The sequence below is a fragment of the Musca autumnalis genome, unplaced genomic scaffold (assembly GCF_047663935.1).
Source record: "Musca autumnalis isolate F117 unplaced genomic scaffold, ASM4766393v1 scaffold_5, whole genome shotgun sequence".
NCBI lineage: Eukaryota > Metazoa > Arthropoda > Insecta > Diptera > Muscidae > Musca > Musca autumnalis.
The window spans coordinates 188,283,754-188,307,388 of NW_027412088.1; the positions used below are offsets into that span (position 1 = coordinate 188,283,754).

At 35.9% G+C, this 23,635-nt stretch overlaps 1 long non-coding RNA gene across 1 annotated transcript; it reads left to right on the forward strand.

The window, feature by feature from the left end:
• Positions 1-405: 405 nt before the first annotated feature.
• Positions 406-23,346, forward strand: LOC141406846 (uncharacterized). Its single transcript, XR_012413521.1, has 3 exons — positions 406-441; positions 22,719-23,072; positions 23,131-23,346. It is a non-coding gene; the product is annotated as an uncharacterized lncRNA (long non-coding RNA).
• Positions 23,347-23,635: the final 289 nt, after the last annotated feature.

The window sequence follows — 23,635 nt, forward strand, 5'->3', positions numbered from 1 at the left end:
AGTTTGGATAAATATATCCACCGACGTGGATAATTCTATCAAACATTGTGGGCATTATTTGCGATAATTTTATTCACACTTAATATGACAAAAAATTTCCCTAAAATGTGTTTCGCACAGATTTAGGTCTGATAGACGATTCTTCCAATACTTCCTGAGATTAGGACCCCGAATTGTCGCTATATTTATATTCACCAACGTGTTTTTGTTTTCTCCAAAAAATTTACATCATTTTTTCCATCCCACAAGACAACTTGTGAATGAGCTTTAAAAGAATCATTTTATCTCTCCCATATCATTTGTTTCTCTCTCTCTATGTCACTGCGTTTCCCAAAAAAAACATCTCGGTGATACAAATACTTGTTTCTAACATCCCAAACAAATCAGTTGCTCCCGGCTTTTAAACGTGTCAACATGTGCCGGCGCTTTTGACAGCACATGGTAATGGGAATATAACCAAAAGCAACTTGTGGGCTATTTTTCACTGCGTGTGCGTGTTTATAAAGCAGTTATCGACACCATATTTTCTGTTGCATACTTTAGATATCTTTCACTGTGTGTCTGACACAATAACTTAAACTGTCGAAACAAGTAGTTGTAAACTGAATTCTCATAAAAAAGAACAGATTTTGACATTATATGTGTGCAACAATAGGAATTCACTGATGCATCTACCTTGGTAATTGTGCCATTATTGTGTGATTGTATGGGTTTTCAATGCATTGGATTGAATGTGTGTGTAGAGCGAGAAACTCTCTGTGAGGGCATGCGACACTCACACAATGACACCCATTAAGTATGCAATATAAAACTACGGTGGGAATAGCTTTTATAAAACATTTTGGTGTGCATTCCTCCGAAAAGAAAAATGTTGCACGTAACCTTTCGTTTGTTTTTTATTACTCTACTAATATGATTTAAAATAAAAAAACAGACGACAAAGAAGAAATGCTAAAAGAAGCACAGTAAGCAAATGAAAACAACAGGAGCAAATGTGAAAAAGTAAATCACAAGGCACAAGAAAGGATAAAACTCTATGTATTAAAACAACCAAAACAATAACATTGACGACAATGGCAGAGGAAAAGTAACGTAAAAAACACCATAATGCCAAGGATTTAAACCAAATGTGTTCTTCTTTGGCACGGCGGTGTCGATGATTTTCGGTAATTTACACACACACGACCCGAATGCACAGAAAGAGCGTACAAAAGAGAACAAATATTTTGATTTGTTATTGTTTTATAGCTTGCGTGAATACAAACTTACTAACACACTGTTATAAGTTGCCAATATTTTGAATTTTCTCCGTTCTCTTTTTGGTCATGTCTGATTTAAACTAGCATACATATAAAAAACCAACAACAATAACACGACAAAGATGTAAGCAAAACACTTTGAAATTGAGTACCAGTACGAATATATCAAAGTGTGTGTGGGTGAGAGTGGTTGTAAGTCTAAAATGGCTAGACAAGTCTAACAAGCCATTGTTTTTGGTACTTTTCACTCACTGCCTGCTGTGGTGAGGGAGTGTGTGCCAATAATGTTTTATTTAAAACAAGTGAGCAAAGGCTATAGGCGGGACGGGGCCGACCATGTGATACCCTACACCACTACCCCTGTGCATAAGCTTTTCACTGGTAAACATTTCTTTTAGAGAATATAATCTGAATACCACCAAACATAATATGCCTCTTTCTCTCTGGGACCTCCATAAGCAACCAAAATTTCGTGACCATCCGATCAAATTTACGACCAGTAGCGTGATTGCAAAAAATTGAAGAATTGGATACATTACCGACTATTGTGGTATCTCCCTTGTTTAACCACCTTCGCCATCCTACTTTACACCAATGCACTATAGGTAATTTGCCCAGTTTTTGAGGCAAAAAGTCGATTTTGCAACTTTTAATACTAATAATTTTTTAGTCGGCATTGAAAAAAGAACATGTCAAAATTTATAATATGAATGATATTTTTCAGAATAACGTCATTATCGCGGTTTAAATTGCAGGCAAAGTGAGAATTTCGAAGAAGAACTAAAAAATATATATTGTAAGGCATATTGATATTACTAGGTTTCAAAACCCGAGTTTGCCCGTTTTTTGATATTTATGAGATTTTATTAGTTAACTTCTCAATAACAAGTAAAAAAGTATCAGTCGGCTTTGCCGACAGAGATATACCTTCAGCCTGTGTATATTGAAAAAATTTTTTCCCAAAATACGTATGTATTTAGGGGGTTTTAAAAATTTTGGGCGTTTGAACCGACAAAAATGTTGATTAGGATTAAAGTTCAAAAGTTTTGCGGAGGAGATCGACATTGACCGTTATGGAAATGGATCTCCAGCCACAAGATATGGTGCCATAGGGGGTTTTTACACTCTTCGGGCTGTTTGCTCAAGAAGTATGGACTTGCCCCTAAAAAAACGTTTACCATCGTAATTGAGGCAGCGAATGCAAGTTGCTTCAACAAAAATCAAAGTGATTCGACATCAGGTCTTAAAGTGAACTTATCCGAAATTTTGTGTGGGAGGTACCGGATGGAGTGGACAAATATAGTCCATATTTGAACCTGATCTATATCTGGTAGACATATTAGGATGTGTAAAGTATAGACCAATTCGGCCACTTTCTTCTTCCATTGACAGGCTTTGCCGATGGAATACCCCTACTAGAAGCCGATATATTCACAAAGAATAAAACTTTGAATTTGTCTCCACATGAGTTTTTCCCCATTCCGACCCCTAAATATTATCCGACTATCACCAAAATCAATAGGCTTCTTCGTTTGCGGGGCCCCCATAAACGTTATAATATCGTCTGCTCCGTCGGAAAAGGTCGTAAGTCCCTTTCAATAAATTTTTCAGGAGGAAGAAAAAACATTACAGCGCTTTCTGTATTAAAGATTTTATTATGGTGGTAAAGGCAGTATTTTTCGTTTATTTATTCCGTTTTAATACCTGTACTTTGTTTGATAAAATTCCGTCGCGTTTGGGAGATAATTGGATGTCTTTGGACTTACGACCTTTTCCTTGTACAGTTTTGTATTTTTGTGGGGACTTACGACCGTTTCCTACAATTTACGGACGTTTTTAAAATAAAATATTTATACTTTATAAAACAATGTGGAAAGGGTATTATAAGCTTGTTTTGTCCAATATTCGTGTAACATCGCGAAGTATTCGTCCCTCCCCTTGCCATTTTTTCATATCTTTACGAGATAAAGCGATCTAGCTATGTGTGTCCGTCCATCCATAAACAATTGTAATAAAACTCCAGTCCTCAATTTTAGACCGATCGTCACGAAATTTTGTGAAATGGACCAAACCCACAATTTTTACCCGACTTTTTATCTGTCCTGTAGATCGCAGGAATATTCCGATCGAAGCGAAATTTTAAGAATGATTTAAGTTTAAGACAAAGAATGAGCTTGCAATTTAACATGGTGATGAGATAATTATTAGCAGGTTTAATGGACCAAAACTTTTGTAAGAAATCTTATATAAAAAGACAATGTGTGTATGTTTGTATGTTCCGCATAGACTCAAAAACGGCTGAACCGATTTTTTTTTGAAAATTTCAAAGACTATACCACGAACATCCGAGGTGAAAATAGGCTTTATATTTTTTGGATTTCGGAGGGGATGGGGGCAGGTCCCATTTTTTAAAAAACGCTTTTTTGCAAAAGTTATCAAAGTATCGGTCAGAAAATTAATTTTCGAGGCAGCGGTTGTTGAATCTCCTACCCTAAGTACTTATTCCATGTAATTTTCGGATTATGCACAGGGATGTCCCTTGGTGGAAGTAGGCTATATATTTTGCAGAATTTCGGAGGAGCGGGTAACACTTGTGCCCTAGAGAAACCACAAATTACCAGTTGATAAAGTTAAGTAAGATATACGACAGTAAAAACAGTAAAAATTTTAATTTTTTTACAATTTTTTCAATATATGAGGTATTTGAACACATACAGCATCCCAATTTGTATCAATGAAAAGGCCAGAAGTCCATCTTTCATAATCAGTTCGCTTATAGGGGAAAATAGATTTCAAATGTAAATTGTCGTTGCAATATAGAAATTATCACATTTTTGTTCAAAAGTTTGCTCCACAGGCTCCGCCAAATATCATCCGATTATCATCCAAAGGTGTAGGCTAGTTCTTTACATTATAACCCAACCATGGATGACGTTAAACATTATATCTGAACTACATTAGCTGTAGTATTCTTTTAAAGTATACATTTTCCTGTGGACTTACGACCTTTTCGTACTCAAATTTGTACGTTTTGTGGACTTACGACCTTTTCCGACAAGGGCAAAACATATAGAAAAACGCGACATACTACCATTTTCTTTGTATCATATGACGTGTTTTTACTTGTACTATCATCCTGTAACAAAACCGCGATTTCCAAAAAAAGTGGACTTACGACCTTTTCCGACGGAGCACACGATATTTTATTCTAAAAACACTTAACACTAATGGTCTGTTCCTTTACTTTTAAAAATGGTAACAGTTTCAAAAAAATGGTAAAAGTGGTGAACTGCTCTCATATAAATTGTATGCTTCTAAAAGTAAAGGAACTCTTTGCGGGTAAAAAGTGGTAAAAACTGGTAACCTCAGACACGTAAAGTCACACGACTTACATTTCATAAAACACTTTATCGAAATCATGATATTCAGTTTTGTTTAGGCACAGTTCCAGAGGCTTCGGCAGCGTAGTTAATCAATCGTAGTTCTTAATAACAGGAGAGCTGACATCCGACTATCCCTTAATTGTTCGCAGGTGCGGGAGTGATCCTTGTTGTCCGAGGGCAGCACGTGATAGTAACTGTTTGGCGAATCATTATCTCTGTTAACTGTCATATTCTGGTGTCTTAATAATCATTCGTTAGGGCGATGACGTCAATATCACAATTTGTCGAAGGATGTTAAGAGATCGGTTCGTCGATTGCTCTCAGTACCCCAATTAACAAACACACCGCCGCACAGAGTTAAGAGATCGGTACGTTGATTGTTCTCAGTACCCCAATTAACTCACACACAACACCAAAGAGTTAAGAAATCGGTACGTTGATAGTTCTCAGTACCACAATTAACTCATACAAAACACCAAAGAGTTAAGAGATCGGTACGTCGATTTCTCTCAGTACCTCAATTATCAAACATACCGCCGCACAGAGTTAAGAGATCGGTACGATGATTGTTCTCAGTACCCCAATTAACTCAGGCACAACACCAAAGAGTTAAGAGATCGGTAAGTTGATTGCTCTCAGTACCCCAGTTAACTCACACACAACACCAAAGAGATCGGTACGTTGATAGTTCTCAGTACCCCAATTAACTCACCCAAAATACCAAAGAGTTAAGAGATCGGTACGTTGATTGTTCTCAGTACCCCAATTAACTCACACACAACACCAAAGAGTTAAGAGATTGGTACGTTGATTGCTCTCAGTACCCCAATTAACTCACATACAACATTAAAGAGTTAAGAGGTTGGTACGTCGATTGCTCTCAGTACCCCAATTAACTCACTACAACAGTATCCGGCACTAATACAAACGCATTGTTTGTGGTCTCACGCATACGACTCTCTCTCGCTCTCTCCACAAACAGCGTGTGCGTTAATGCATTGCTAAAATTAAAGCTGTGTTCCAGAACTAAAAAGTTTTTACAATTTTTACGACTTTTACACATTTTACTCGAAAAAGCGTTCCCGTACACAAAAAAGTTGTAAAATGTTCACTTCTCTTTAAACAAAAATGGCGCTGAATGACGCTCTCTTTAAAAACTTTTTACACGACAAATTTGGGCGAGTAAAAAAATAGTAACATGGTTGCCGGCGTCTGATTGGCTGATACGCCGACTTTGACATTTATTCCAGTTTTTTTGACGTATTTTCCATTTTTCCGTTCCCGAACTATTTCAAAAAACTTGTGTGTGAGAACAAATTTTTTGCAGTTCTCTCTTTTACGAGTTTTACCATTAAAAAGTACGGGAACGAAGCTTAAATATCATTGAAACAACCGACAACAGAGCCTTCTTCTTTGACTTCTGAACGAAGACTGAGTGTTGGTTGTTCTGTTGTTATTCTCATCAAGGGCACGTGTGCCCCTTTTTGCCGGATAATGCACTACAATATCTACACTACAGAGTTCAAAGATTGGTACTTATCATACCCCAGTTATCTCACTACTATCCCGCAGAGTTAAAAGATTGGTACTTGTCATACCCCAGTTAACTCGTCAGCGGTCAACAGACAACTGTCCCGAATGACGGCAAGGCATCCCCTTTTATAGCGTGGCGGTGGTGGCTGCGCCAACCAATTGCAGTAAACTTCAGTTGGTATGCTGTTGTTTATTTACTTTACCGCTAGGGGTGGCCCTGATGTGGTAGTACCATCTGTTGACATTAGAGGTCGTCGTTTGGCCGTTAATTAAAAATTCAAAAATCTTTTCAATTAAATTATTTTTTTTTTAACATCAATTTCATAAATTCTGTAACCAAAAACGGGCGATCCGTGATAACGACTTTTGGGGCGTTACAAGCGTGATTACAAAATATGGAAAAATTGGATATATAACTGACTTTAGCGATATCTCGGTTGTTTACCCACTTACGCCAACATACTTTGCATCAATATAAAAAAAATCTTTTCTTCTTCCATTTCCTTTTGCAATACTCCTACGGAGATATTCGCATAAGAAAAAAACTTTGACTTTTCTCTACATAAGCTTTTTGCTTATTCCGACTCCTGAATATTATTCGACTATCACCAAACTTAATAGGCTTCTTCCTCTGAGGGACCCGCATCAACTCCCAAAATCATGACGATCCGATCAAAATTGTAACCTATAGCGTGATTACAAAACAAGTAAAAAAGTATCAGTCAGCAGCGTTGCCAGTATTTTTCGGCCTCTTTTCCCCAACTTCTCCAAAACTTTTCCCCAAAATTCACCAGATTTTATTGAATTTCCCCAAGAAAATCCCCAAACATGTTTTAACAAATAATTGCAAAGAAAAAAAAATCAAAAGTAGTTTTATTTTTTTTTTTTTACTTTATTTTACATAAGTGAGTTTAAAATGGGAAAACGTCAACAAAAAGTTTGTACTAATTAATACTTCATTCAAATTTGTACATTGAAATTCAATTAAATTGGTTTCACATTCGTAAAGTACCTATTCTTATACTTTAAATAGAGTTCATAGTAGAAAAAAGAATTATCTCCAAATATAGGTGTACGATAACTCAAAAGTTTGTACAAACTTTTACAAAATGCTGTTCGATAACAAACAAAGAGAAATGAGAAGTACATGCAAGTAGTTGCAAGCACTTGCAAGTACTATTTACTTGCGAAGTTATCAAACAGGCCTTATGTCTTTTCATTTTTCAAGGGTAATATTATCCATTGCGATTCGTAAACCCATGGAGGTTTTTGTGTTGTCGACTGTTTCTAAATAGGTTCTTATAGAACTAAAATTGGGTTGACCCAATGAATTGCAGCAAATATTGGGGCAAATTGCATGTAAGTTTTATAAAAATACATCCGTTTCAGCATTTGTATTAACAAGCGTTTAAGATATTTGGCACAGGTCTTTTTAACATTAATAATTGGTGACTCATCCAAGCATTCAATTTGGTTTCCAAAAATAAAGCCTAGATCCATGGCTCCGGCTCCCAATGGTAAAATAATTTGTGGTTACGTGATGACTGGCAAAAATGAACGGCCACACTATCAAGCAAGCGATTATTTGAGCAAAACTCTGTGTAGCCCGCTTTTTCGTGACAGTTATAGATGGTTTCGCTTTGAAAACTTAGATTATGCATATTTTTTTTTTCTTTTATAATTGGAGCCATGAATGTTAAATAAAGTTTAATTTCATCATGCTTCTCAATCCAGAACTCATTTGGCAGTTAAGTCCCATTGAGCAGTTGAAATTATGAAAAAATTGCATTTCAATTCAACGCATTGTTCTAGTGAACGATCAGTTGTCGAACCGCATGATATCACTTCAAAGCTGTTATAAATTATACATTTAGTATATGACGCATGTTATTTGTGCGTTACCCATGTGCTACTATTAAAAAAGTTCAGATAATCTGAAATAATTACTCAAAAAAGAATTTCCCCAAAAATCCCCAAGTATTTTTCAGATTTCCCCAAAAATTCCGCAATTCCCCAAGTCGAATTATTTTTCCCCATTTCAGGAAAAAATTCCCCAATTTGGGGAAAAATCCCCAATACTGACAACGCTGTCAGTCAGCTTCGCCGACAGAGACATGCCCTCAGCCTGTGTGAATTGAAACGTCCATCTATTGACAATATCGAATCTACGGATTACGGATTTTGTAGCCCTTTTTTTAAATTTGCAGACGAAAAATATGTTTGCTTTGAAGCTCGAAAGTGTTGCGCAGGATGTACTTGAAGAAATGGCCGACATAGTTCATTTTGGAAGTGGATCTTATTTTGGGATTCAGTCCTTTTTATAGATTTTGTGCCCACCATTCATTTCAGTTGGTCATCGTATAACTTAGAGCTTTTGGGCCACGATGTCAGGAAGCATGGACTTGCCCACGAAAAACATAAAATCGCTTAAACACGACCACAAAGAATAGCATCGGAATAATTCTCAAAAGGTTCTTCGAACAGATTCTAAACTACGCTTAAATACAAAAGTTGAACTTTTGGGGGGAGGTACCCTAAGGAGTAGACTTGCCCCTAAAAAACTTGCACCGTCGTAATGGGGGCAGCTTATACAAGTTGTTACAACAAAGATAAAAGGAGTTGACATATGTATATAGTCCATATTCAAGCCTGATCTATGTTTCGTAGAAATATTACGATGTGCACAGTATGGACCGTTACTGCCTTCAGGAGTTATGGTGGGCACAAATTTTCCGAATATTTTCGAACTTTTGTGGGAGAGGTACTTAAAGGAGTAGACCGATACGGCCCACCTTAGGACTTGAACTAAGTTCAGACACAATATTACGATGGCCAAATTTTAGACCGAATCGGCAGAACCGTTCGAGAGTTATCGTGCGCTCCTACCACTACACATGGTGTCATAGGGGATTTTTACAACATTCTGGCTATTTTCCTGAAAAAACTTTTACTGTCGTAATTGAGGCAGCAAATGCAAGTTGCTATAACAAAAATCAAAACGATCCAAGAGCAGGTCCTAAACTGAACTTCTCCGAAATTTTGTGTGGGACGTACCCGAAGGAGTGGACCGATAGAGCCCATATTAGAAATTTCATGATGTGCAAAGTATGGACTAAGTCGGTTACTCCCTTCAAGAGTTATCGTGCGCACAAATTTTCCAAACATTTTCGAACTTTTGTGGGGGAGGTGCCTGAAGGAGTGGACCGATATGGCTTATCTGCGAACATAAACTAAGTTTGCACAAAATATAACGAAGGCCACATTTTGGACCGAAACGGCAGATCCGTTCGAGAGTTATCGTGCGCACCAGCCAGACAGACAGACGGACATTGCTAAATCGAATCCAAATTGTCAGAAACGGATTTCGTCCAAACATACTTGGTGTCTAAAACCATTATTTCGATGAGGCACATTTTGCCCGTATGAAAGTGTATATACCCTCGTTAGCATAAATGCTGAGGGTATAAAAAATCGGAAAATGGGATGCATTACCGACTATTGCGATATCTCTGTTGTTTGACCACCTACGACAACTTACTTTACATCGTTGTAAAGGTGATATTTTCTACTTTCTACTCATTAGGAGTAGACCGATACGGCCCACCTTAGGACTTGAACTAAGTTCAGACACAATATTACGATGGCCAAATTTTAGACCGAATCGGCAGAACCGTTCGAGAGTTATCGTGCGCTCCTACCACTACACATGGTGTCATAGGGGATTTTTACAACATTCTGGCTATTTTCCTGAAAAAACTTTTACTGTCGTAATTGAGGCAGCAAATGCAAGTTGCTATAACAAAAATCAAAACGATCCAAGAGCAGGTCCTAAACTGAACTTCTCCGAAATTTTGTGTGGGACGTACCCGAAGGAGTGGACCGATAGAGCCCATATTAGAAATTTCATGATGTGCAAAGTATGGACTAAGTCGGTTACTCCCTTCAAGAGTTATCGTGCGCACAAATTTTCCAAACATTTTCGAACTTTTGTGGGGGAGGTGCCTGAAGGAGTGGACCGATATGGCTTATCTGCGAACATAAACTAAGTTTGCACAAAATATAACGAAGGCCACATTTTGGACCGAAACGGCAGATCCGTTCGAGAGTTATCGTGCGCACCAGCCAGACAGACAGACGGACATTGCTAAATCGAATCCAAATTGTCAGAAACGGATTTCGTCCAAACATACTTGGTGTCTAAAACCATTATTTCGATGAGGCACATTTTGCCCGTATGAAAGTGTATATACCCTCGTTAGCATAAATGCTGAGGGTATAAAAAATCGGAAAATGGGATGCATTACCGACTATTGCGATATCTCTGTTGTTTGACCACCTACGACAACTTACTTTACATCGTTGTAAAGGTGATATTTTCTACTTTCATTAGCAGTTTTTTTTTGATATACTTCTTGTAGATGCGGAGATATGCGTTTTGAAATAAAACGTTGTTTTTTTTCTCCAAATAAGTTTTTTGCCCATTCTGACACCTGAGTATTATAGGAGTACTTCGAGCATTTCATTGAAAAAAAGTTTGCCTGTGATTGTTTAATGATCCCCAATAGAGTTGTGCCAATTGAACTAGGTGGAACGATCTAGTTCAATACGTTGTTTCAATCGTCCACATCGTTTGTATGAAAAACAATGTGTATGGTAACATGGGGAGGGTATGCCCCGTTTTTGTTCAAAATTCAACACCGTTAAAATTTTTTCAAATATTATTTTTGGAAAAAATATAAGCATATATTGGCTATAAGTTTTGATATATGTATAAATCTTTATAATAACGTTTATAAAAAAGTGGCAAAGCTGCCCCATGCCTACGCCAAGGGACTCTAAAACTTCATTTACTGCACTTCTTCCTCAAATATCAAAGTTTTACAATAAAGGGACGTTTTAATTAATTTCTCGTTAGAGACGAGCTTACTGACCAAGATGCTTTTTGAAAAAGGAAAGCCGACAACCACCACTGTGTGACATGACATGTTCCGCCTTTGGTTTAGGAAGGCTCCTCAGACACATCGATTGTTGGGCGACTTCGCTATCATCTAACTTTTTTCCTATTTCAAATGCAATTTGCTTTTTACAAAGTTGAATTTTTTGTTCAAATCTTTGTATGGCTTTCATGACAAACGCTTAGCGTAGCCTTTGAAAGTTATGAGTTTGGTTCTGAACACTAACACGCCGTGACAACACTTTATCTATTGAATAATCCAAAAATTAGTATATTGACAAAAAGAAACAGATCCTAGCATTCAATTGAAGTTGGTATGTTGAATTTACATACAAAAGATATAATATTACATCAATACGATATGTTTATCATAATATTTGATTTTGACTTCACATTATAGTGTGGTATATCTATAACATACACAATATAAGTTAAACCCTACACATTTCTCACACTAACCCACCCCACCCCCATCCTGGCATAGGCGCCCCACCCCCAACATATTTCATAACATGAATAATTTTTGGCATTTATAACTATTTGTTTGCCCCATGTTACCATATACGTCATTTCATACGTTAGTTTGAATGACGTTACTCATACCTTTTGCAACTAGTACAGTGAACAAGGAACTAGATTGCCTAACTCTGGTACCAAATGAATTGGTGTGTGTGTATGTTTGTGTGCGAGGAAGAGGGAATGTGTGCATAGTAAGTGATAGACGTTTTTACCAATTCCACTTTGTCGTCATGTAACAAAATCAAAACAATAAAATTGCTTTGACATGAAAAGCAGTTGCAGACGGAAGTAAAAATGGCAGATACAACTCTTAACCAAATAAAAACAGAGAATTCAACTGTGGCATCAGATAGCACAGATGATGGAAAACTAAGGATGAATATGTTTTATTTATGAGGAAACTTTTCAAAACTATTTTTTACTATCTATCACAATACATATCTTCCTATCAAACTACCACCCTAACCCCACCTTACCACCCTTGCCCCACCCATCCCGTTAAAACAAAATATTGCAAATAAATAACGACTCCATTAATTTGAAATAATTATGATGAACTGAGACAATTTCATACCTGAATGACAATCATCTTTGCAGCTTTTTGGTGTTGCCTTTTTTGTTGTTATTTAAGTAAGGCCATATTTTGCAATTTTTAGCACCGAGTCGTGTCGCATGGCTTTATTTCGTATTTCCCCTGAGATGAATTTTTGTTTTTAGATGCTAAGATCATGCCATTTCTTTCCGGTTACCCCATCATCTTTGTTAACTGTTACACAGTCACGTAAGCAAAATGTCGATGGAAGACTAGATGGTTGGTGCCTTGTTGTTATGAGTGGGAAGGATGTCAGGAAAATCTTTAATTACTTAAATCGAGAAAACAAAAATCAATTAAAACTTATTTTACATAGAAAGATGTTGTAGAGGTAGTAGCGTGAAGGAATTCTTTATAGGGAAGATGAAAGACGGTGGAGAAGGATGAGGGATTTTGTTATCAAAACCCGGAAATGAAATTAAAAGATATATGATTTTTAATTAAAAATATTTTAATAAAATTATTTATTATAATTATAAAAAGGGAGGGGGATATATAAGCTCGCTAATCCACTAGATACTAGAAGTTAGCAAAAAATATTTTGCAATATTTTTAAATTAATTCGGCTTTATCTCAGTTTTGTTGTTGTACATTTTTAAGTATGACGTTTTTAAGATGGATTCGGATATCGCCACAAATCCTTATCAGAACTCTCAGTTTTTTTGTATAGAGGATTTGTGCCGAAATTTGAAATTGTTTAACTATATCTCACTTTAAGGTTTAAACCCTTACTGTTTTGTTTTATTTCATTTTATTTTATTTTATTTTATTTTATTTTATTTTATTTTATTTTATTTATTTTATTTTATTTTATTTTATTTTATTTTTTTTTATTTTATTTTATTTTATTTTATTTTATTTTATTTTATTTTATTTTATTTTATTTTTCAATTCAATTCAATTCGTTTTATTATTTAGATAATATTTACACTTTTTACAAACTTTGACATTAGAATTTAAGAGCTTAAGGCTTAGCCTTTTTCTACTTAGATATCATAACAAGTATATATGCAATCAATCATTTTCAAATAATATGCTAAGTGGAGGAAAAAATTTTACAAAAACCTTTATGATTTTTTTTTAATTTTTATAAAATACTTAACCTACCTTAATTCTAATTATGAAGCCAGTTCATATATGTGATTGTGTTCTGAATAAGAACATTTGGCGTTGAAATTTGAAGTTAATTTGTTAATTTTATCAGACACTAAGTCTATATTTGCAACTTGATGGAGGATCGAAGTCGAAAATAATCTAGGACGTTTGTATATTAATTTAAGTAGTTTATTTTGCAAAACTTGGAGTTTTCTTATATGGCAGTTTGCACTTTCTGCCCATACTGGAGATGCGTAAAATATTACGGCTTGAAATACACACTTAAAAATTAACATTTTGTTTTCTAAATTCAGCGCCGAAGTTCGATTTAAAAATGGGTATAAAGTTCTTATAAGAATGTTACATTTATTCACAATGTATGCAATATGGTCTTTGAAAGTTAATTTTTTGTCTAACATTATACCTAAATATTTAACATTGTTGTCCCATTCAACATCCCTATTGTTTATGCGTATATTCGCTTGAGGAATAAAACATTCTTTTCTTTTTCTTGTAAAATATATCGCTTGACATTTTTCTGAGTTTACTACTATTCTCCATTTCGCGTAATATTCTAATAATATGTTCAATGATATTTGTAAGTTTGTCAGTATATCGCATGAAAGTTTTCCTGAACATAGTATTGCTGTGTCATCGGCAAACATTGACAACGTGCAGTTTTCCAAATTGGGTATATCTGCTGTGTATATATTATAAAGTATTGGCGATAGGCATGATCCCTGAGGGCAGCCTGCATTTATTTCAAAAACTTGTGACATTACAGATGCGATATGAACTCTAAAAGTTCTTGAATTTAGGAAACTTTTTATGATGCGCACTATAAATGTTGGAAAATTCAAGTCAATCATTTTGTATATCAGAGCATCGTGCCATACTGAATCGAATGCAGCCTTAATATCAAGTAAAATCATACCAGTAGAGTTCTGGCGATCAAAATTAGATTTAACAATGTTTCTAATTCGAACTAAAGGATGAGTGGTGTTGTGTTCCCTCCGGAATCCAAATTGTTCAGATGGTAGAATATTTTTATCCTGGATGAAATTTATCATCTGATCTTTTACAGTTTTTTCAAGGACTTTACTTATTGACGATAAGAGACTAATTGGCCGATAAGAGGATGGACAATCTCGGGGCTTATTAGGCTTGCTTATAGCGATTACTTTTGCTTCTTTGAATTTTTGTGGAAAATAGCCAAGTTTGAGGCAGCTATTTATAAATATAGTTAAGAATTGCACACCTTTTCTAGGAAGTGATTTGAGACATATGTTATTTATTCCATCAAGACCGGGAGACTTTCTGGTTTTAAGACATTTAATAATTTTATATATCTGGTTATATGGAACGTTAATATGTTGAGTTAAACTCTCGGCAGAACCTAATCTGTGTAAATGGTTATTTACAATATCTTCAGTTTCTGTGTTGTCCAAATTTGATGAAAATGAATTGTTATCATAAAAATGTTGGCCTAGAATTTGGCATTTCTCGGTTGTCGTCGAGTAGCGCTCATCACCATGTCTTAGTGTGGGAATATTTTTTGATTTCTTTCGTATGATTTTGGTTAAATTCCAAAATGGCCGGGATCCTTTGTCTAATGTGGATAACAAATTATTCCATGAGGTGTTTCGGAATCTTTCAATTCTACTTTTTATTATTGAGTTCATGACTTTAAATTCATAGTAATCGTTGGTCTCGCGGTAGCGTATCCATCGTCTGCGGAAATAATTTCGTCTCTGGATTAACATTTTAATATCCAACGGCAATTTTCTGCCTCGAATACGTTTAATTTTGAAGGGAACACTTACGGCAATAGCTTCATTTAAAGTGCCAGAGAAATGCTCAAGTGCAGAATCTATCAATTCCTTTGTGGTTAATTCAGAGCTAGGAAGATTAAGATTTCGATTTATATGATGACAATACCGACTCCAGTTTGCATGTTTAAAATCGAGATATTTTGGTTGAGAATTTCTACATTCAGTATTAAACGACAGCTTTACTGGAAGATGATCAGATCTAAGATCGTTAATGACTATAGGTGTGTCAAACTTATCGATTATGTTAGTTAGAAATATATCAAGTGTTGAACTTTGACGATTTAATTGAGATGGTATGGATGTACTATCATTAGGGTAAAGAATGTCAAAACAATATGAGTCTTGTTTTTCGTACAGAATGTTTCCCCAGCAATTTGCCCTGCAGCATCCCCATAATTGGTGTCGACAATTAAAGTCGCCACCTAAAATATACCTTTCACTTCTAGTTAATTTATGTATATCAGAAGCAAAAGCTCTTTTGCGTGAACCGTCTGCTCCTACTAATCCACCTGGGAAATAGCACGAGTAAATGTTAACACTGCCAATGTCACTGATAATTTCTATACCTATGTTTTCTACAAGAGACGTATTTACAATAGGAATGGTAGAATGGGTAATATGTTTTCTTATTAATATTGCTACGCCTCCACCTCTATTTGAAGTTCTATCGTTTCTATATATATAAAATTGTGGATGACTAAGGGTGATGGTAGGTTTTAACCAGGTTTCTGATACTAAACATATTTGTACATTGTTACTTAATAAAAAATCAAACAATTCTATGCTTTTATTTTTAATGCCTCTAGCATTCCATGTTAAAATATTTATATTGTTAATCATTATTATATAAATTTGCTAGCAATGCTAGTTATAACTTCGAATTGATCGAGTTTAGATTTACAGTTTCTGAGTCTGTTGATTAACTCTAATGTAATTTGTTGAATTTCTTGTACAGAAAATAATTCTTCAGCATTTGTTGCTGTATTGTTACAATTTGGACTGTTTATGTTGTTGTAGTTCAATTGGTTGTTGTAATTTCTCTGCTGTACCCACGCAGATTGTTGTTGAGCCATACCTTGGTTCAGTGAGTTGGGGAAGTTGTTATTGTTGTGAGTAGTGAAGTTACGATCTACTTTGCGTTGTTTAATATTTTTGGGTCTGTTTCGTTCCTTTATTTCAAGGTACTGCATTTTACTTGGACAGTTGACGTCAGTAGATTTATGTGAGCCCGTGCAGTTTGCACACTTTACTGTATTCTCCTTACATTCGCTGGTTTTGTGATTGCCTGCACAATTTGCACAGAATGTCTTAACGTTACAGCGACTCTGACCGTGGCCAAACATTTGACAATTATGACATTGTGTTATACGGTTTTTGCGAACCGATTGAAAATCCCAACTGATTTGAATTTTATCAAACTTTGAATAATTATGTCTAAGTTCTCTCATAGTAATAGTCTTCCTCTTGAAGTACACTACATAGATAACAAACGATCCATATCTTGATTTTTGGTGTACAATTTTAACATCTGTACATTGAAGGCCCATGTTGATTAACTTGGTTTTGACGGACATTGGATCTTGGGTTTCTAAACCGAAGAGCAATGCCTTATAAGGTTTTTCTTCTTTGGTTGCATATGTGAAGAATTCATATTTGTTTTCCAAAATTTTGCACATTTCCTCAAAATCTTTTTTTTGATTGCAAAAGAATTTAAGACCGATGGTCATTTTACGTATAGAGTAATCATTAATTTTACATATTTTGCACAATTCATGTACTTCTTCTATTTTACATTTTAAAATAGTAATAGGTGGAATGTGTGTTTTTGTTGCACTAGGCATTTCTTCACTTTCAATGTCATCGTCGTTTATGGTTTGCAATGGTGCAAAGTAATTGTTGCTTTCTGCACTAGGTGCAGTGATATTGTTTTTGGGTTTTTTCCCTTTCATTTTAACTAGATGTGCATTCACATCATTGGTTTCGTATGATCGTTTTATTTTGTTATTGTAACAAGTACAATTGTTGTTTTAAAAAGTACTTTTTATGACTTTCAATTTTGAAGAGTAATAGTTTTTTTTTTTTTTTTGTTTTTGAAGAATAGAACAAACTAAGTTTGAAACACAATGCGCGAACACGTCCGATGGTGTTGATTGCTGATCATTGACTGTTTATTTTATTTTATTTTGTTTTATTTTATTTTATTTGTTTTTCTTTTATTTTTTTGAGTAAGCTACAGCCAAAATCTGGCTTTTGTAGCCTAATTTCCACCCATCCATGACTACAATCCCACGGCAGCGGGTTCTTTCGTACCGGATTGACCCGGAACCACACAACATCAGCTATCCGACCAGCGGCTGCCACCTCAGTGTACATGTGTTCGTATTTGTTTCGTTTTTCTGTGTTGGGAGCAGCATATCCCGGAATGCCTGCCAGGACCAATTTATTTGTGCTCAGTTTGTCACATTCGCATCTTTACCCATATCCAACCTTCGGTGAGATGCAATAGATCTCAGGAGTGGGTGCATCTAAGAGGTTTCTCTGGACTTGTCCACGTGAGGGACTACGACAGGGACTATGTTGCTGCATGCTGCGTGGATACAGTCCCCAGTGAATCTTCATCGGATTACGAAACTCCCTCGTCGTCTGATTATGAAACTCCCCAGCAGTCCCCTCAACAGCAACCGCACACGCAGCCTTTAACACCAGCCATTGTTGTCCCAATCCCAGAAAATGCATCCTTTTTGCAATTTAATTGCAATGGACTCCGAGGTAAGACCAAACTTCCCAGCATAGGCGACTGGATTAGCAAATCAGCGTGATGAGCTTCGTCGAGCCAACCTCAATGACCCCAGAGTCAGGGAGCTGACACTGGAAGTAAATAGCCTGGTCGGCGAACATAAGCGGAACAAGTGGTTAAATCACCTGAAGAGTTGTAACATTGGAGCCGGTATAAGTGAATTGTGGGCAACGGTTAAGTCACTCTCGAACCCTGGAAGGATGGACGATAAGACCTCAGTTACGTTGGCTGACCCGAAGAGGTGCGCAAGTTATTTCAATCGACAATTTGTCGACCACCCCGAGAGTGACAGGGCGAAGGGGAGAGTATTACGTCGCATCAGATATCTTCCTGCCGAGGATCAATCAACACAGCGCAGCACGACTACTGTGCTGTACGCCATCTCCACATATATTTGTCAAGGACTCAACCAGAGACCGCCGTGTGATATAACAGTGATGGTGGCGCTTGACTTATTCTCCACGCTGTTTGAGGACATTGAGCTGACAACCACCCGGCCAAGCTTGAAACGTTGAATAGTCAACTATATGTGTGGACGCTAGTCGTACGTGTAATTCAGAAACAAGAAGTCCCGTAGAGTGAAACAGGGAGTTCCCAACAGTGTGGTGATATCTCCGGAACTGTTTAACCTCTACCTGTATTCCGCCCCCTCCAGGCGGCAACGAGATTGTAACGTATGCGGATGATTGAACGATCCTGGCGTCAGGTACCTTCCCTGATTACATCTGTGAGAGACTGAACTCCTATTTAACCGATCTTACCAGCTTTTTCCACGCGAGGAATATGCAGATTTCCACGCACGACACAAAACACCTTTTCAACTGCCCAGCCAAACCCACTCATCTAACTCCAGTGGATCTGTGGTTACTTCCCATCGAAGCAGCCACTTTCCTGGAACTGGAGATAGACCCAGAGCCAGATTGAACAGAAGAACGAACATACAAACATAATAATAAACAATGTTACAACAACAACAATTGAAAAAGATCAATATGTTCACCATGGCGTCACAGGGTGCGTATGATATTTAAATATATGTACATTAGGGATATAACTTTTTGCACTTTTTTGCAAATATCAAAAATACCACCACATAGCCGTGTAGAGCATGAAAAACTATTATGAAATACGGTGTCAATTTTTCTCTACCGCGAAAAAAGTTTCCGCACCAAATGCATTGAAGTTCTGTAATGCATTTTTTAATTTTATCTGTCATAACAACATATTTGCTTTTCATTAAAGTTTTTATTTTTTTGTAATCTAATTTAAAATCATTATCAAACCGTTCTGGACCAATTTGTTCTAAAATCGCGCCATTTCGGACCATATTAGGATTTTTTGACACTTTTGCAATGTTTGGTTTTTCTTTATAAACTCGTGAATTTTATGTTTATGTTTTTTGTACCTATCGGACAAGAGAATAGGGTGCCATTTGCAACAAATTCGCGAAAGTTACAGGCCGTTTTAATGACTTTGCCTGTGAGAATTGTATTTATTTTCTATAAATTTTTATTCAAACAAAGCAAATTTAAAATTTTAAGTAGAAAAAATATCAAAAGGGTTTTAGTAATCACGGTCGGTGCGGAAACTTTTTTCACCGAATCGATCTTAGAAACGCGTTTTCATTATTAGGACAAAATTCCGCACATGGTACTGGTGTTGTGTTTTTGTAAAAAACAAATACGATTCTCACAGGCGAAGTCAACAAAAACAACCTGTAACTTTCGCGAATTCGTTGCAAATGACCCCATATTCTCTTGACCGTTAGGTACAAAAAACATAAACATAAAATTCACGAGTTTATAAAGAAAAACCAAAAATTGCAATAGTGTCAAAAAATCCTAAATGGTCCGAAATGGCGCGATTTGAGAACAAATTGGTCCAGAACGCTTTGGTAATGATTTTAAATTAGATTACAAAAAAATAAAAATTTTAATGAAAAGCAAATATGTTGTTATGACAGATAAAATTAAAAAATGCATTACAGAACTTCAATGCATTTGGTGCGGAAACTTTTTTCGCGGTAGAGAAAAATTGACACCATATTTCATAATAGTTTTTCATGCTCTACACGGCTATGCGGTGGTATTTTTTTGGTTATAGCCCTAATGTACATATGTTTGGGAGAAATGTTCATACGCCCCAGGGAACCAAAATATTTTCAAAGGTAAAAAGTAAAAAACATTTATTTCGTCCTCGCCAACGACTTAGCCTGGGGCAGGCTCGGGAGCACAACAACCGTCTTTCAGAAAATATAGCTAAACATTTCAGAATAATTCAATTAAGGTGGTACTTCCTTCAATGTTTGGTGGATAAGTTTTCCGGCTACTGGGAACATTAAATGTTAAATTGGAGCTTCTTTGTTAGAATACACTGTGCAACAAGGTTTCTGTGCGGTGGAAAATTCCTTTTGGAGATGAAAGCCCTTAGTGAGTATATTAAGAACCCAAAAAGAAATTTTCCCCGTAGGTCAAGTTTCTGAGATATCGCGCGATGAATTTTTTGAATTTTCACCTATGATGCTTGAGAAAATAGCGTTATATCTCTGTTTGCCGTTATTGTAGCTTCGTTTTGAGATTACATGTCTTCAGTCAAATCGAATGGCGAATCTTTTTGTAGAACATTTCATTCTTCTAACTCAATTCCTTTCATGTCCTTTTCGTCCTGTCTTTCTTGAACCGTAGTAAAAGTACCACAAAATGAGATTTTACAGCATCCAAATATTCCACAAAAATGTTGCTCAGAGAATTTTAGGTACGGTTCTCATTGACAACTAATCGATATTGTCATGTTTTCATTGTCTTTTTTGACATTTACCCGGTTTTTGTTCAGAAAAAACCTATGTTTTGTTTTTCTGTATATTCGTTATTTGTTATGTATTGGTAGGTAGACATACCCATTGGTTATCGCTTATATTGACATCTGGGATGTATATGAAATATTTACCATATATAGCTCCCGATATGCTGAACACGTTAATGACAAATTTTCTTGGAAAATAGATCCGGTTATCTAATATTTAGAACCGGATATAACGATATAAAATCCGGATTTTGTACCGATTTTAAGTAACAGATTAAGCTTATATGTATACCATTAGAAAGCTAATAAAATTGCCAATCAGGGAAAATAAATTTGTTGACAGCATCTTACCTGAGTTCGGTGCTAAAACAAAAAACCCGTATTCTTGAACCGTTTTTAAGGAAAAATATCACTGCGCGTAAACATGAAGATAAAAGCTTGGTGGGTTAAATATTCTTTTTGCCGATGAAAGTGGATGAAGTTAATATTATGAACCCGGAAGGACAGTTATGCCATAGGTCAAACTTCTGAGTTATGGCGTGATGCATACATTCTTGATGATGAAGAGCACGACAATAAACCCGTAACATAAATTCCATTTCGCCATAACTCAGACGTTTGACCTATGGCATAACTGTCCTTCCGGGTTCATAATATTAACTTCATCGACTTTCATCGGCAAAAAGAATATTTCACCCACCAAGCTTTTATCTTCAGTGATATTTTTCCTTAAAAACGGTTCAAGAATACGGGTTTTTTGTTTTAGCACCAAACTCAGGTAAGATGCTGTCAAAAAATTTATTTTCCCTGATTGGCAATTTTATTAGCTTTCTAATGGTATACATATAAGCTTAATCGGTTACTTAAAATCGGTACAAAATCCGGGTTTTATATCGCTATATCCGGTTCATAATATTAGACAACCGGATCTATTCTCCAAGAAAATTTGTCATTAACGTGTTCAGCATATCGGGAGCTATATATGGTAAATATTTCAGATACATCCCAGATGTCAATATAAGCGATAACCAATGGGTATGTCTACCTACCAATACATAACAAATAACGAATATACAGAAAAACAAAACATAGGTTTTTTCTGAACAAAAACCGGGTAAATGTCCAAAAAGACAATGAAAACGTGACAATATCGATTAGTTGTCAATGAGAACCGTACCTAAAATTCTCTGAGCAACATTTTTGTGGAATATTTGGATGCTGTAAAATCTCATTTTGTGGTACTTTTACTACGGTTCAAGAAAGACAGGACGAAAAGGACATGAAAGGAATTGAGTTAGAAGAATGAAATGTTCTACAAAAAGATTCGCCATTCGATTTGACTGAAGACATGTAATCTCAAAACGAAGCTACAATAACGGCAAACAGAGATATAACGCTATTTTCTCAAGCATCATAGGTGAAAATTCAAAAAATTCATCGCGCGATATCTCAGAAACTTGACCTACGGGGAAATTTCCTTTTGGGTTCTTAATATACTCACTAAGGGCTTTCATCTCCAAAAGGAATTTTCCACCGCACAGACCTTGAGTTGCAATTTGTGGCACAGTGATATAAGCAAAACTTATTAAAATACCTAAACACTGGGAACTCCAAATATAACGGCCAGAAAATGTGGCTAAGAACGTCAAAATACAAAAATCGGAGGCTGTTATACCGTTATATGAAGGTTATACTAATACGTGGACCTATGGCCACAATTTTTGGGGGAGAATTTGTTTGACTCATTAAAATCCCGAATTTCCAATTACAACTTATTCTGGTAGAAAACGTAATAAAATGTGAAAAAAGCTAGAATGTGAGGTAATTTTATTGTGAGAAATCTCTCTAAAGAAGTCAGAGGGAGTCGCACAAAAGATTTGTTTTATAAAAAAATAAAATCGAATATTTTGAATTTGTAATGATAATTATTTGTTTGGTTATTTGTGTTCTAGGATGAGGTTCATCCGGACAGTGTCCATCGTTTCAGACATACCAGCAAGAAAAACCACAACCAAGTTTAGAGTTATTTGGAGGCGAAGCTGAATTCATCAGGACCATCATTAAAAATCATCACTGAGTGGAAAGAGGTACAACATAATTTGGCTAACAATTTTCAGCTATGGACCGATCAAAAAGGGTACTTACAAAAGAAAGAAGGACAGAATCATAGGATGCCAAATGAAACGGCAGGAGAACCCAATCATGAGCAACCACTTTCCGCAAATGAGGAGAAAATTAAAAGCTATGGCTCCAACGGATATCCAGCATCTACTGCAACGAAGGGGTATTTTTTGTATTTTCAAATTGTAATATTTACTGTATTGTCCTTAATATACTTATCTAGAAGCCAAAATTTTCTTGCAGATGAGTTCGTAGTTCGCCGGAATTCTAGATAAAGAAATCGTGGCAGGCAACAGGATGGAAACAGGCGGTTGAATTTGCCGGTGTGACTCCAGCGTGTTGGCCGATCAGTTAAAGTTCATGTTAGCATCTCGTCAACGCGAGAACTATGATTATGATGTTGTTTCTATTATTGAAGAGTTGGGAGAAGCCAGCATATATTAGACATTCAATCCAATATTAAAGTAAAAAGTACATTTGAAAACAAAAAATAATGTTGGACGCTGATTCGATTTATTTATTTTATTTAAAATTGACATTATTAACATAAGTAAGTATAAGTAAGTTATGAAAGCATGCGTAACTTAAATTCAAACATCCACAGTTCTTATTCAAATGTTCTGCAAGTCAAAACTGGCAAGAGAAGATTTGAAATCGGCGTTGGATGTGGACTAATGCCAATGATCACTGGTATATATTCCCATTTGGCATAGAAGTTGGATGAACCACAATAATGGAACAGGTTACA